This window comes from Coloeus monedula, assembly GCF_965178545.1.
Source record: "Coloeus monedula genome assembly, chromosome: 6".
In the NCBI taxonomy this organism is placed as follows: Eukaryota; Metazoa; Chordata; class Aves; order Passeriformes; family Corvidae; genus Coloeus; species Coloeus monedula.
Window position 1 is genome coordinate 44,949,835 of NC_138786.1, and position 15,644 is coordinate 44,965,478.

The window sequence follows — 15,644 nt, forward strand, 5'->3', positions numbered from 1 at the left end:
AAGTACTGTTAACCCAATTTAATAGATAAAGAAAGTAAGACACAGGGAAATCAGTAGATGTATATTCAGACTCCTGCATCTACCTGTGTATATATTTTGCAAACTTTTATTCATACATAAAGAAAAAATTCAATACCCATAGAAATGCAAATTGAAAGTAGTGCTTACAGGTTCCCTTTTGGAGAAAGGGATTTTGTGAGTGTACATTTCAGTATTATGGCATCTAGAAATGTGCCAAATTTATGAGTAGGCATACAGGTATTTGCAAGACAAAACAAAACAAAACAAAACAAAAAAATCCTAACTACACTCAAAGACTCATTTTTTCTGTGAACACCTGGAAGCCAATTTGGGGCTGACAGCTGTCACATAACTGAGAGAAACATGGGCATATGTTCTGTGAGGGAATAGGGCTCACTGGGAGAAACCACAACAGCTCAAGCTGGTCTGTTTTAAATCAGCAAGTGTCTCTTGTGGTCAAGGCTCCTTAGAAAATTGCTACTCCAGTCATTGATATTTTATGGTACTGAAATATACACTATTTTGAATTATTAGGGCAATAGCTTTCCCTTAAAGAGTCACCTGTGGGTCCTGTGGGGGCACTAAGTCTTTCCATTTCCTCACTTGTGCCCCTGCAGGTCTGCTGTCAAGCCCTGGGAGCTGCCCTGCCCTCCTGTCTGGGGTCTGCTGGGAGGCGCCTTCGAAGTGAATTATTATCATTTTTAAAAGCAACAGTAGGGGATGCTGCCGGGTAAAAAACCCAATCCTCCTTTCTTCCCCCTCTCCTAAGGCCTTTCCAGGACAGCCCAAAGCACCTGCCAATTTTAGGAGCAGAAACCCAACAAAAATCAAATCAGTTGTGTTTTAGGCAAGCACAGATCACTAATTAACGGTCCATCTAGGTCACTGCTGAATAATTATTTTCCACTTTTATTTTCATATTGGAAATTATAATTTTATATAACTCCACTGCAAAAAACTGATGTGAAGGGGCCAGGTGGTAAGAAGTCTGATTGGATTGTTTCTGATCTCTCAAATGAAAATATCTGAAAAGTTCAACATCATAGCAAAATAGATATTTTCCATGTTCATAAAAATTAATTAGTTCAGAGTGAGGGAGACACATCACATAAAAAAGACCTTCCTCCAGGCATTTAAAATGTCTGGAAACTGTGAACTGACTGTGTCTGAGAAGTTAGGACAACATCTAAAATAAAATTGCTGTTGACAGATTCCCAGAAAAATAATCTCCTGAAAATCTAAGATAATTAGTTATTAGAGTCTACATATTTATGAGTGATTTGGGCTAGGAGAACATGTTCCTTTATCAAGATCTTATTACTGAAATCTAATTCACCTGGATTACCACAGAGGTTTCTGAACGCTTTACTGTTCCTTATCATAATCAGAGATGTGATAAGGCTGTTGTAATCCTGAAAGAATCTCTGATAATGGTGCTTGTGGCTATGCCTGACAGATAACCCTAATCAAATGCCAGGTTTTAGGGCATTAACTAATTGTCCACAGAGGTCAGAAGGAAATGTTTCCTCCCATGTGCTGTACTGCAACAATTATCAAGGTACATAATGTATGTTGGAGTGAGTTGGTGTATGAGAATTAAACTTTTCTCTGAAATTTTATTTATTTGTCATTTATTTATTGCCATCTGGCAGGGTACCAGACCCACTGGACCATGTAACTAACTTGGTATAGCAAATCTTATGGGAAAGTAATTCTATTCAGACATGCAATACAATGTTAATCCTTAGATCTTGACAACAGACAATATGTTCTGAGAAAGACTGTCTTATTAACTCTGCTAATAAATGTGTCTGTGCTGGAAATGGAAAACAGATTACCTCAATACTTGAACTACTGTTAGAGAAGAAATACACATTGCATGCGTGAAGCGGAGCTGACATGTCCTTTATGAACAGTGAGGTGGATTTTTTCACAGTGATTTCATATTGTGTACCATGCATGGATGCTACAAAATCATGAAGACTGGCAAAAACGAAACTCTTTCCCAGATGTCTTCCCTGTAAAATTTTTCAGTCGCATTTGCATGTTTAAAAATGTCATACACCAGCATTTAAATGAATAATACATCCCTTGAATGAAATTTGCTCCTGATGTAGGTCTAGTGATAGCAGTGCAGTTTAATCAACCATGCATTTGTATATCTGATTCATTCCAGAAGATAAGAAGCTAGAGAGGGAAATTAGCAATCTAGCTCCTTTTAGATTAGTTAAATCTTGTTACCTTAGGAAACCCCAAGACCCAGAACCCAGAGACAGTAGAATGACAAGGATTTCTGTTTTGCCATGCTTTTCTCAGTGTTTGATTTATATGCTGATCAAACTTTAGTGCTCCTGTCACTACAGACATCAATTTATCTTACCAGTTGGCTGTAAATCACTCCAGATTTTATGAAATAGTCACCACAGACTGCCATACTCACTGTCTTTGATTTTTGTAGTGCAGATGCGTAGCTGAAGTCATTGCACTGGAAAGAAAATTAGAGCATTTGCTGACTATCACTAAGTAAACACTGGTCATGGTCTGATCTGGCTGATGTGTATTTTCTCTTTTTTATAATAGACATGGCAGCAGGAATAAGGTAAACAGAAAAAAGTTTTTTCATAACATGTAAAATGTACTATTTTATGTCTAATGTAGAACTCATTGCCATATATTATGTATAACAGGCCTTTGGATAGGCTTATTGGTGTTTTCCAAATCTGAAAGCCCAATGTGGTCCTTGGTGAAGGAATTCTTTTCCACAGCTGAGGGGGTGCTCAGGAGCACACCTGAATCAGCAGCTGCCCTGCGTGCAGCCTTGCCCTTTCTGCCCAGCTGGGGAGAGAGGATGCTGGGAAGAAAGGGGTGGAAGAAGAGGAAGAACCTCTAAGGTTGGTGTTTGCTATCATGACTTAATCAGTAATGAAACATATGCAGGAAAAGTGAGAAAAAGAAGAATATAAATGATTAAAAAGGAAGCTTGTAATGTACAATAGTCAGGCTTGGAGCAGAATTCAAATAATATCATATCAAATATATTTTTATTCCAATTAATTTTGTGACAGGCCCTTTCATGCAGATTTAAATGTAGCTCTTAATTGGTGTACTTTCCAGGGCATGGTAGGTGTTTGATCATTTTAGATAACAGAACAGCAGAAGGGAAAATTAAATTGACAGAGTGCAGAGAGAGAAGAAGAAATCTACATGTGGCGTGGAACAATAAACTGTTATTACAAATGTTAGTAATCAGATCACATCTATTCATTACTGATTTTTTTTTCTGTCTTATAATATTTATTTATTATAATTGGCTTTTGCAGCAGTGTTTCCCAGAGTGATACAGATTAAAGCCTAATCTAAGGCCTTGGCTGCACTAACATTTCTTTTTTTTTGGTGCTGGATGGGAGCCTAGATGAGGTGCCTTCCCTTACGGGCTGTAGCAGTGGAATCATTCCTCAGTGAGAAATGAAAGACCCCAGTGCAGCAAAGACCTTTGCTAGATGCATGCCTGCCCTGGCAATCACAAAGTATGCACTTGCTTTAGGTGCATACTTATGTGCTTTTGACTTTGAGCAGCTCAAGGTTAAACATGCGCTAAATGCTTTGCTTTGCATGCTGTGTCTGAAGCAGAGGCAGGGAGCTGTGGCAGGTTCGTTAGCGCTGCTGCCAGGTGCCCAGCTCCCCCTTCATCGCTCTGTTATTATTTAGGCCAGCAATGATCAGAATAGCCACGCTTTCAAGGAGCAATGTGAAGTTCCTTACGACAGCTCATTACAAACAAGACATGCTCTCACGTGCCTGGAAAATAAAGCCTCTGTATTTGCATTTTCCAGAAGACTGTTTCCTGCAAAAATTTGAAGCGATCCATGGACCTTGCCTGTTGATACCTCCTGAGAACATTAATTGTCTCCAGTCATTGTTAGAGCATCTGTTTCCCATTTTGACAAGAACACTTACCTCCTTCTTCACTGCCACCCCTCCTTTTCACATCCCTCGTCTAAAGATAATGAATAAATTACAGAGAGATGACAAACGTGTTGATAATCAAGATGAAAAACAAATGAACTAGAAGTGGCTGTGTTTCTACATGGAGCTGTAAATTGCTTTCTTTTCTTGTGCAGTGAAACTTCTGGCTTGCCATCTAAAAATACCAGAACGTGAGAAAATTGTTAGAAGTGTTCTAAGAGAGAAGGGCCTCTCTTAAGAGAGGCAACAAAGCCTTTGGGGTCTCTCACCTTGTTGGGGAGAAAACGGAGGTGAGGGTAGAATCCATAAGGGTTGAAAGCAACGCGAGGACCTAGGTAGATGGAGAGTCAGAGTTTAATTTTAATTAGGACTAAATGAGTGGATATTTTGCATATGAAAGCAAAGGGCTGGACTGAGGCAGAAGACAGAAGGCACAGTGGAAGCCTTGTTTTTCCATCTTCCTCACAGTCCAGACTGTCTGTGAGACTCCAGGCACTTTACAGCCCGCTCACTGAAACAGCTTTTCTAGATCAGCTTGTGCTAAGTGCTCCCGTTGGCTTTTCCTGCTTGTGGCCGAGGCAGTGAGAGTGGCAACCAGTGCTGCTGCTCAGGGCCCACGGAGTGAGCACCCCAGCTGTACCGGGAGATGGACACCGGGCAGCGGGACACCGGGGAGAGGGACGCCGGGGAGAGGGACACCGGGCAGCGGGACACCGGGGGAGGGACACCGGGGGAGGGACACCGGGGAGCGGGACACCGGGAGATGGACACCGGGGAGAGGGACACCGGGCAGCGGGACACCGGGCAGCGGGACACCGGGGAGAGGGACACCGGGGAGAGGGACACCGGGCAGCGGGACACCGGGCAGCGGGACACCGGGGAGAGGGACACCGGGGAGAGGGACACCGGGCAGCGGGACGCCGGGGGAGGGACACCGGGGGAGGGACACCGGGGAGAGGGACACCGGGGAGATGGACACCGGGCAGCGGGACACCGGGCAGCGGGACACCGGGGAGAGGGACACCGGGGAGAGGGACACCGGGGGAGGGACACCGGGCAGTGGGCTGGCCAGTGCAGCAGTCTGTCCTCGGCATCTTGACTGCCGGTGGCCTTCCAGCACCTGTCACACTTCCTTCATTTGCTCATTTGTAAGCCCACATTTACTACTAGCTTAAGGCACATCGAAGTATTTTAACCTTCATGCTCCTGGTGTGTTTAATGAACTAGAACCCCCCCTCACCTTTTGTGTTCTCTGCTATTCCAGCCATAGGGTCTGCCCACAGCCCAGCCAGTGCAATCCTCCCCCCACCCAGAGTTTTATTCTTCCTATCAGCAGCTGAATCTGCTCACAATTCCTCTGAACTTACAAAAGCTGTTGTATTAGCTTAGTTTCATGCTTCTCTAGGACAGGAGTATGACAGCACTAAAGAAGGAACTACGTATATGTTGGAAGATCATCTTTGGCACCTGTAAATTGGAATAAATTCAGGCTTTTCAGGAAAATTATGGTAGTTTATATGATTTTTAACATGATTGCTTAAGAATATGTTGAAAATTTGCATAGTGCTATCAGGATTCCCAGCCTCTGCATTTTAATCACTCTCTCTCTTGAGCTGAAATGAATGCACTATATAGCTAAATAATTAAATTAAATTAAACATTATTTACCTAAAAGTCTGCACAATACCTCATGCCAGAGCATGAAGGGCTGTGAAGTGGATTCATCTAATTCATCTTTTGGTTTTAAAAAATTCATGGATGTATGGCATTCTTGTTCTTTAAAATTCAAAACTGGATAAATATGAAGTAATTTCAGCTCACTGAATTTTTATATTTGGAGAAGACTGAGACATACACAGAATGCAATCCCTTCATAAATAAATAGTGCTTTTATTCCAATACCAGCACTTTTTTTTTCTGCAGTGTGATAATTAGTTGGGGTGGGCATAGTCATGAGAAATATTATAATTTGCATTTTTCAACATTGTGCTATTTTAAAAGAGCATTGCCGAGTTGTTGTGGGATATACTTCTGAGATTCATCAGCCTTGTTACACAGATAAGGAAACTCAGGCAAAGGTGAGGTAACTGCTCCCTTTCAGCAGGAAGAGTCACTGAAAGAATTCATCTGGGGAATTTACAACTCAAAATGTAACATTTTCTTATAAACTTGGAATATGTTAATTAAATTTGGAGTTCATTAGTAACTCAAGTATATAGTTTGGAGCCTGTTTGTTGTTCATCTGCCATGAATGGATGTCTCTCTCTGGCTCCCACTGAACTCATACGTGCAGCTCGGAGGAGTAGCCTCGCAGTTGGCAGGTGCAGCCCTTCTTAAGGCCTCTGCATGCCCCTTTTCCTTCTTGTCTGGACTGTAACTGTTGTCATTCTGGGGCCACAGACATTCCGGGGCTGCTGCCTTGGGCTGAGGTGAAGTTCTAACAGGTCAGATATAGGAACTAAAAGATCCCAGCCGTTTTCACCAGCTCAGGCTTCTCTCTGCCCCAGATCATCTCTTCTCCACCAGCATGTTTCAGACTTGGCAGATTATTTTGTTCAACTCCTCTCAGATTTTAACACAGAGTTTCCTCATTTAGAGGTCTTTGGTGGGGACAGGGCTCTCAGTAACAGCCCTCATTTTTAATATTAACAGGTAAGAAGTGTAGGCATTACTATAAACCCATGGTGGCTCCCTGGGAGATCTGTATGTTGCTCTTTGACCTAGTGGCATTGCTTGAGAATATTCCTGATGGGGCTAAAGACAGTGCATCACTACACTGGGTCTTGGAAGATGTTAGGTGGGATATTTATTGGGGACAGAGATCAATACTGACAAAGGATATTGCTCCAGAAAAGAATATAAGGAAACCAATTGGTTGAAACACCTTATCCTCAAGTACCGCCTGGTGCTGCAGCAATGTTCTGAGTCTGGTGCTTGTTCTACAGAGATGAGCAATAGATTCTGCCAAAGCACAGCCAGCATGATAGATGTTGCCCTTTGAAGTCTCTTTTTCACTTTTTCATTTTCCATGCAGAGCTGTGAGCCATGATAACATAGTGTCAATTATACATACAGTGAAGTATCAGCAGAAGAAGCCTCTAATCACCCTTGAATTCTGACTAGGTCAGAAGTTTCAGATAAGACTAAACACTTTTCCTTTGAGATTATCCCCTTGATAACCAGATCGAGGAGGTTTCCTAGTAAAACAGGAACTTCAGAGTCCTCATTTAAATGCAGTATTTTATGTTTTTTTAAGATTCATAAATACTACTATAATTCTCCTGCTACTTAAATATTTTTATTCTATATCTCTTAGGAACATGTAAAAAGCACAGACTCCACTAAAATTGGTAAACCAAATGTGATTAGATCAAAACTTGTTTTCACATGAAGAAAGTACTGAGGATTTCCTCCTCCCTTCCTCTGTGAAACAAGAGTTCAAAGAAACTGTACTTTCAGACACTATAATTAGGTTTGAAAAAAAGAAAAGAACTTTTTCTTCTTAATTAATATAAGGCTTCCTTGAGAAAATTTCAAATGCACTAAAGAGTGATTTTCTTTTCATTTGAAAAAGCTTCTAATTTAAAAGGCCTTTGAGGACAGTATTTGCAATGAGAGCAGAGTTAAACTTTTTGGGGGAGAATAACTCTATTATCAGAAACTTATTAACAAAGAAGAATAGTTCAATGGGTAAGAAGCTATCTTTGGACTCACAGAATAGTGAAGTTTCTTTAGGGAATACCAAATTACTGAGAAGCAGTTTTCAGAAAATAAGAGTGTTTGTGGGTATAGCTTCAAACAAAATCTTTTGTCATTTTGAAATGATATTTTTGAGTTTTAAAATTAGCAAAAATCATAAAACATGGTAAATAGCATTTAATTTTGCTTAAAAGAAAGGTTTTCCGTTGAAAGAAATGTTTGGGTCAGCAAAAGATGTGCTCTCTCTCAACACACATAGTGCACAGCCATCTGCATCCCTGAAAGCCTTTAACAATTATTTTTGCTATCAGGATAGACTTAAAAATGTGTTCAGTTTTCCAACTAAAGCATCCAATGTTTACATACGTTGGGTTTTTTCAAAGATTGGGATTTATTTTTGGCTCCGCAACAGAATTCCTGGATAACCTCGTGGACTTGGATGCAGGTTTGTAAGAGGAATAACAAGAAATTTATATCAGATTTAGGCAAGGAAGTTTTAAATCTGATCAACTGTATCTAACTTTAGCAGTACTAAGACTCCAAGAGTGCCTTAATTTTTAAATAGTGTTTGTCTAGGTGCTTAATGAGGTGCTGCCCTATTGGTTAGTCTGAAGGTCTGGCTTCTCTCTAAATGCAGAGTTGCCTCTGGACTCTGTCTCTCAGCTCTCTAGCCAGTTGGATTTGCTCTGGAAAGCATTCTTGATGCATGCTTCAGACAAAATTTAGTGCAGCTCCTGTTTGCCTTGAAAACACAGATGAGGTTTTCCTGAGGGAGGTTTCCTCCCTTTCCACTGGTGTGGGTGTTCTGAGTCCCAAGGAACAGAGGGTCAGTGGAGTGCCTCTCTGTTCCCTGTCCAGAGAAATGTAACTTGGAACAGGCTTGTGTTCACAGGAAGGTTTCACAGAGAATTCTTTTGAGATTGATTATAGTGACACAAAGAAGGAAAAAAATTAAGTCCTTGATTATATCAACAGATTGTTCCCATTCCACAGATATGAAGGCACATACTTTGAGTTTTCAAATCTAGTTCTTTTCAGCCTCGTAGTCAGGAATTTTTTTTTTTTTTTTGCCAAGGATGTGAGAGATCCAGGCTCATTTGTTTCTCTTAAAGGGCCCCCATCGACATTAAACTTCCATCTCCACAGCAGTGCCTAAAATCCCAGACTGTGTTCTGGCAGGACTCCACTCTTCAGGATGCCATGTGCTAGGTGTCCTGTGAACCATGGCCATCAGCTCCTGGCCACTGAGTGCACAAAGCTGTACTGCCCTAAGAGCAGGCAGCTGATGCGGTTGTGAATAAAGCTGGATTACTGAGGAACTGAGGAATCCATGGGTTTCCAATTGTTCATCAGTCTTCTACTCTCTTGGCACCGTGGGGCCTTTGAGGGTCAAGACTGGTTCACTGTTCACGGTGATGGATTACCAAATCAGATTAGTCTTGGATTTTTTTGCAGTGGATATTGTATTTCACCTACAGGGAAAAAGGAAGTCTCATTCAGTGGAGAAAGGTAAAGAATTGCGCTCTATCCTTTGCCCTGCCAATAAAATATAGAATACATTCTCTGTGTCCCTAATAGTGCACTTTCCTTTAGTTTTGTAATGTAGGAAAGGCCCAGAATTCAGAAACCTGACTAATCATCCTGAGTGATAAAAAAAAAATTAATAACTTTTTCTCTCCAGGCTTAATTTAGATCCTGTGAGCCTACTGTAAAACATTCACTGAACTTACTAAAGAGTGGCTAAAATTCTTAGTATTCCTTGTAATTCAGACTCTTCAGTAGTATTTGTATTTTTCAAATTGTATTCTTCCAGAATATGGCTTAATTTTACAAAAAATTCATTATTTGTTATCTTACAGATTTATTTCCTATATTTTCCTGTTCACCTGGAGGATTTAACAATTCACCATCCCAGGAAAATAAAAAGTAGAAAGTAAAGAAAGGGTAATACAAAAAGTGAGTAGTCACTGTTATTAAAAGTTCAATGATTGCCATGAAAGAATATATAGCTATTTCATGCATGAAAGGTAAGCAGATGCTGAAATAGTCATTGTGGTAAAGCCATTTTGACATTTTTAGGTGATTAGTATATGAATGGAACAGTGATATTTGTGTGAAGGAGTCTGTCTCCAGTACACACCTGAGGACATCTTTACACTTTCATTTAAAGTGACTTTCAACTACCTGTATCAGTACTGACTGTGGAATGTAAGTCTCCTGTGTGAGCCAGTTTATTTCCTGTTGTGTAGGATGAGTGCTTCCACCTTGTTCTCCATGAAAGTTTCAATTCTAACCTCAGCTTTTACCCGGGGACATAAAAATGTATGTTTTGGCGGGTATAAATATTTTTATATGTTGGCACTAGGAAACTGTGGGATGAAACTCAGATACAATCTGACATGAATATAAATTAGTAACTCTTCAATAGATAAACATGTTTAGGACAATTAAAAAAAAAACAAAACAAAACAACCAAAAAATGAGGCCAGAAAGATTTGCAGGAGGACAAGAAGATCAGCAGATGAGGACTTGTCCCTTATGACATACTTGAAGCATTTCTTCTAAGTCAGCACTTCTCCTTACAATAATCTCACCCATCCAGAGAACCATCCCCAGGTATTTGCCTGGGTATTCTAATCAAGAATGATGCATTTTTGTTTCAAAATATTTTCCAATTCAAGGTAGTTCTTGTGTCATTGTGGAGGGGCATCTTCACTTAGGTGCTGGGCTGACTGACAGGATTTGTGTGCCTTCTAGATCATCAGTCTCTGCCAGAAGAAAATTCAGATTGGTTTCTCACCAATGGTGCCTAATGCTGTAAATTATATTTTTGCCATATGCAGCTTTGTTATTAATGATTCAAGCAGGAAGATCTGAGAGCTACTGAATTCTTCTCATACATGTCAGATCATGCCTCAGAGGTTTCCAGAAGAGGAAGGCAACAGAGTCCTCTCAGTGTTCTTAAAGTTTTGTGTCTTGTCTACTGGACAGGTAATCAAGTCCAATCTTTCACATTCGTGCTCACCTGGTAGGTAATTATTATGAGACAAATACCCCATTATTTATCTAAATAATAAGCAAGACAAGACAGTCTTATCAAAACATTTACTCTAATTACTTTGCTTAAATTAAAATTTTAAAATTAAGCACAATCAAAACAGGCTAGACAACCTAGAAAGAATTTTTTTTTTTTTAAGTCTTTTGTTTAAGGATTTGGAAGAAGAGGGAGCCTGAGGCACAGTAATGTGAAAAGACTTAGGAGCTAGTGAACTTGATATGAACCGGAAAGAAGAGACCCCACCTGTACACAACATACAGCAGGCACCCCTTTTTTAGAGGAAAATTTAACATGAAGATTAAACAACACTAGAAGACAAAACTTCTCACTCAGAAGTGGTCCTACTGGGAAACATGATGATGTGGAAAATGTTTATATGGTATTTTATGCCTTTTATGTGTGTTCTGGGAAAAGAGAGACGCTTTCCCTCTGCAGGACTGCTCATAAAGCATGCTTCACCTGTGTACTGATCGCTTAAAACTAAAACAAAATGCCTCATCAGTTAGGATAACACCATTCTGCATTGTCAGTGACTAAATTCCTGTTGTTAGGTCTCAGTTTGAAGTATATTATATTTTAATTACATTCAGTGTATGATCTATGTTTAGTAGGGCAAAAATCCCATAAAATCCTAGGACAAAGCTATTTAAACAGAATAATCTCTGAAGTTAATTATACATAATAGTCAGTAAGGGGAGATGATTTTTCATTTCTTAGTATTAATATATTAATACATATTATTATTATATGTATAAAGCATATTATATCTTCTGGCATGACTTTTCTATTTAAAGTATAAAATATTTGAACGAGTGAGCTTTAGAAGAGACTACATTACTAAAGCAGACATAATAATTAACATTTATATAATGCTTCATAATGCACTAAAAATTTATAGTAATTTTACAATGTAATATATATTTATTAAAATGTTCAAGCACACACATACTTTTTTTGCCAACATTATCTTTGCTGATATTACTTGTTAGCTCTACTAGCAACAGTACTTAAATGAGATACTAACAGCTCTTTTATACACTTTTTTTTTTCATCAAACTTTTCAGTGTTTTCAAAAAAATTAGGGCTTGTCATCTCACTTTTCTTACATGGTGAATTCTACTTTAACTTGTTTCTAGTGGAAAAAAAGTAACTTTTATTTATTATAAATAACTAAAAAAGAGAAATATAAGATGATGAGAAAATCTTTATCAATCTTCCCTCCACTTCTTTTCCCTTTCTTCGTATTTTCTGAAGGTTGTATTATTTAAATGCCATAAGCATTTGTGAAATGCAGGTTTGAAATATTATTTGATCACTTTGTGATTTTTAGTTGATGTGTGGAACTTATAGTCTTGGATAGATTGTTTAATCACTTACTAAAACTTGGCTGCAAAAAAGGCTGGATAATGTATTTGTATTTTCAAAGTGAAAAATTTTGGGCATTCATTTCAAAATAATGTCTTGAGACTAAATGTAGTTTTTGTTTTATTTTTAAATAAAGGCAAGTGAAAACATTGTGTGTCAAAAGTGCTCTCTTTATATAAAAATTATTTCCACTGGCAAATCTGGATCACAATCAAAATTCGTAATTCAATTCTGTTCCCAAGCAGAATATTTCTGTCAGGAGTAATCGAAGTTTACTGTCACCAGCCAGATTTCAGCATGCTTCCAAGATCTGGCACGTTCAGAGCTGTTTGTGGGGAAGCTGTGAAAGATAAAAGGAGAGTTAAGTCCATGTAGCCAACCGATCATTTATTGAAATTATGAAGTAATTTTTGACCTCAAACTACCCAGTGGAATTAATTCAGAAATGTTCCCTTTATTCTGCAAAATAGAGTCTTTCATACATACATATATATAAAAATAAATATATTCACTTTCAGAGGCTTAGTTTGTGGAACCAGGATTCCAGACTTGTTGAGTAGATGGTCCAAATTCTGACTGCATTTTCTTCAAAGTAAAATCAACAACACATCCCCTCATGTTTCCAGAATGATTCCGGAAATGTTTAAACATTGATAAAAGCTCTGCTTTCCTTTGCTTTATTCTCTTTGAAACAAACAAGTTTGCTAAGTTTTTTGATTAATGAGGAAAAGTGACATATTCTCAGATAACATTTCCACTCAGAAACTTCATATATTGAGTGACTGACCTTGTGTCACTGCCATTACCAATCAAAGATATTCATATAAAATTTTTATCTTAGATCAAAAAACCCCAAACCCAAACGGGCTCCAGGATTGACATACTCTGGAACGAGACATTTCCTGAGGGAAATAAGGATTGGAGGAGGTTACTGGGGCAAATCTTTTGGCATTCTGATTTTACAGTTGGTCATCAGCTTCCAGGAAAATCTTTTTGCTTTGACCAGTATTTGTCAGTTCTTATTCTGCATATTCCATTCATGTGTTCAGTGTATTTTTTTCTTTAGAGAGGCTATTTGTTTTGCATTTTAGCTATCGGATAGCAGGGAAGATATAGCTGTGAAACTTATGATACTTATTTTAGGCTGTGTTATTAATTATATGGATTTTTTAGTTTTTTATTTTTGCTTCTCCTAAGCAATTGTATCCCTTGTATCTTAAGCTGCATTGAATTAATATCCAAAGTCTGAATTGAACTATCAGTTGTCTTTTGCTAGATGTTCTACAAAGTGGATAGGAAAACCCCACAAGTTCTTCTCTTCTTACAGCTGACAGCTGAGAACATGAGGTGGCTATCTACTTAAGACAATTTCCTCTTCAAAAGTTTGGTCTTAGATGGGTAAATGATTGTCAATTATCTGTGGAATGTTATTGAAAGCTACTTCTTTGGGAAATGATGAATATTTATTTAAAGGCTTTGTGAGTGTTGGTTGGTGACTCTATTTTCAATTTCACTTGCAAGTAAAATAAAACAACCCAAAACCCTGAGAAAATGTATTAACTAAAAGGCTGCTTAACATTATCATTTTATATTAACATGTATTCATGGGTACCCAAATGTCTGAATTTAATTTTTTTGGTGCTAATATCTCAGTTTCACATACAATGAGTAGAAAGGTCTTTCTTTTAAAAATGAGCTACCATACAGTATAATAAGGGTATTATTTTCATTGATGGACAGAATTCTGGCCTATATTAGCAAGAAAATAGGAATTAAAAGTGTACCATCAATAACTATGCTTTTGTAACTTATGAACAAGAGGCATCATATCTCTTACCTTTCTAATTGGTTATTTACCTGTCAGACCCAGTACACAAAATGTAGCTGTCCAGTCATGATTAGATTAATTTCATTTATAATGACCTTTTTGTACCAGAACTGAATACTTTTAGATTTCAATTCTCTTCGCCTCAGTTGCGTTGCTATAATGCGGACTAACTCTTTTGACAGCCATGCTCAATATGCTTCTTAAGAGAAAAACAGCTATAAATATTTTGATTTTAGGTCAGGGTGACAAAATACAATTCCTGAGAAAAGAAAACAGGGAGTAAAAATTGCTAGTAGAATTTTTCTCCTCTTTGAATTACTTAGCAAATCTCTCAATGGGTGCAGCAGGGTTTTTATCCCACATTTTTCCTGGGAGCATTGATTATGTGTAGCATGGTCTGACCACTGTTGAAAATAATGTTCTTGAAATGAATCTTGATTTCACAATACCAGTCAATCCTACTCAATGAGTTGCTTTGCCTACAGTTCTTCATCTTGTTTTCAAGGCACATTAACAATCTGTAAAAGTCTAACACAAAAATGCCATCATCAGGGTATCAGTCAAGAATAATTATAGAACAGTACAAAACCCAAAGTTTTCTTATTTGTTAAACTTACTTATAGAATTTAGTTTTCTATATTTTGTACATGTGGTTATTTATGAATAAAAATATAGGTCAGTTTCACAAGAAGTTAATTAAAACTACACAACCAAACCGTTGTGTTCACTAAGAGAGTATTGCATCAAAATGACTGTTATTGAGTCCTTTGAAATATATTCTCAGACATCTGGGCATTTTTTTTTTAGAAATAGATAAGAATTTACAGATGAAACAGAAGGGAAGATGTGAGCCCAAATAACAAAGTGCCTGTTCATCAGAAAAAAAGCAAATTTTCTGAAGCATTTATGAGAGTCAGGATAATCAATGTTAGCTTTCTCTCACAAAATGACAGGAGAAATTCATATTTCTCTTTCAAAGATTAATAAATCCCACTGAAGTTCTCACTTCACTTCTGGATTGCTCATCTCACTTTATGACTATAGACAGAGCACATGTGCCTAAATTCAGTTTTTTCTTTAAATGATGAATTTCAGCAAAAATTGCAAACAACTATTTGTAAGGCTTTTCAGTAAAGTATTTGTCTTTTCCCAAAAAAATAAAAGCATATACATTTCATCTCAATGTATTAACCAACAATTTTTATAAAAGGATAAGATGCACTGACACTTTTTTTTGAAAAAGTATATAAATCAACAGGATGTTGCTCCTTAACTACTCAGTTCTGTCAGGGTATGAGAGTGGTTGCTTTGACATGAGGAAGATGCTGACTTCCCTAAGGTACTTCTGATCTTCTCTGCCCTCTAAAAATGCTGCATGAGGAAACCCACCTTCAATTAATCAATGAGGCGATTGATTGTTCCCACTCCTCCCCATACACAAAATGGTCTTTTCAGAAAGTGGTAATTGAATAACCGGATTAATTTCATCCTTACCTCCTCCAAGAAGGGTGGCAAAATACCATTGCTATAAGGGCAAAACAGAAATTATTAAGAAATAAAACTATAACTGTGTAGTAAAAAGTATTAATGATCAACAATTTAAATAGTGCCAGCTTTGTAAAGCTGGGATCTAATTCATTCTTTGAAATCTTGCCCAAGTCAATAGATACTGAAAATAAATTTTCAAGGTATGCAGCAATGAAAAAA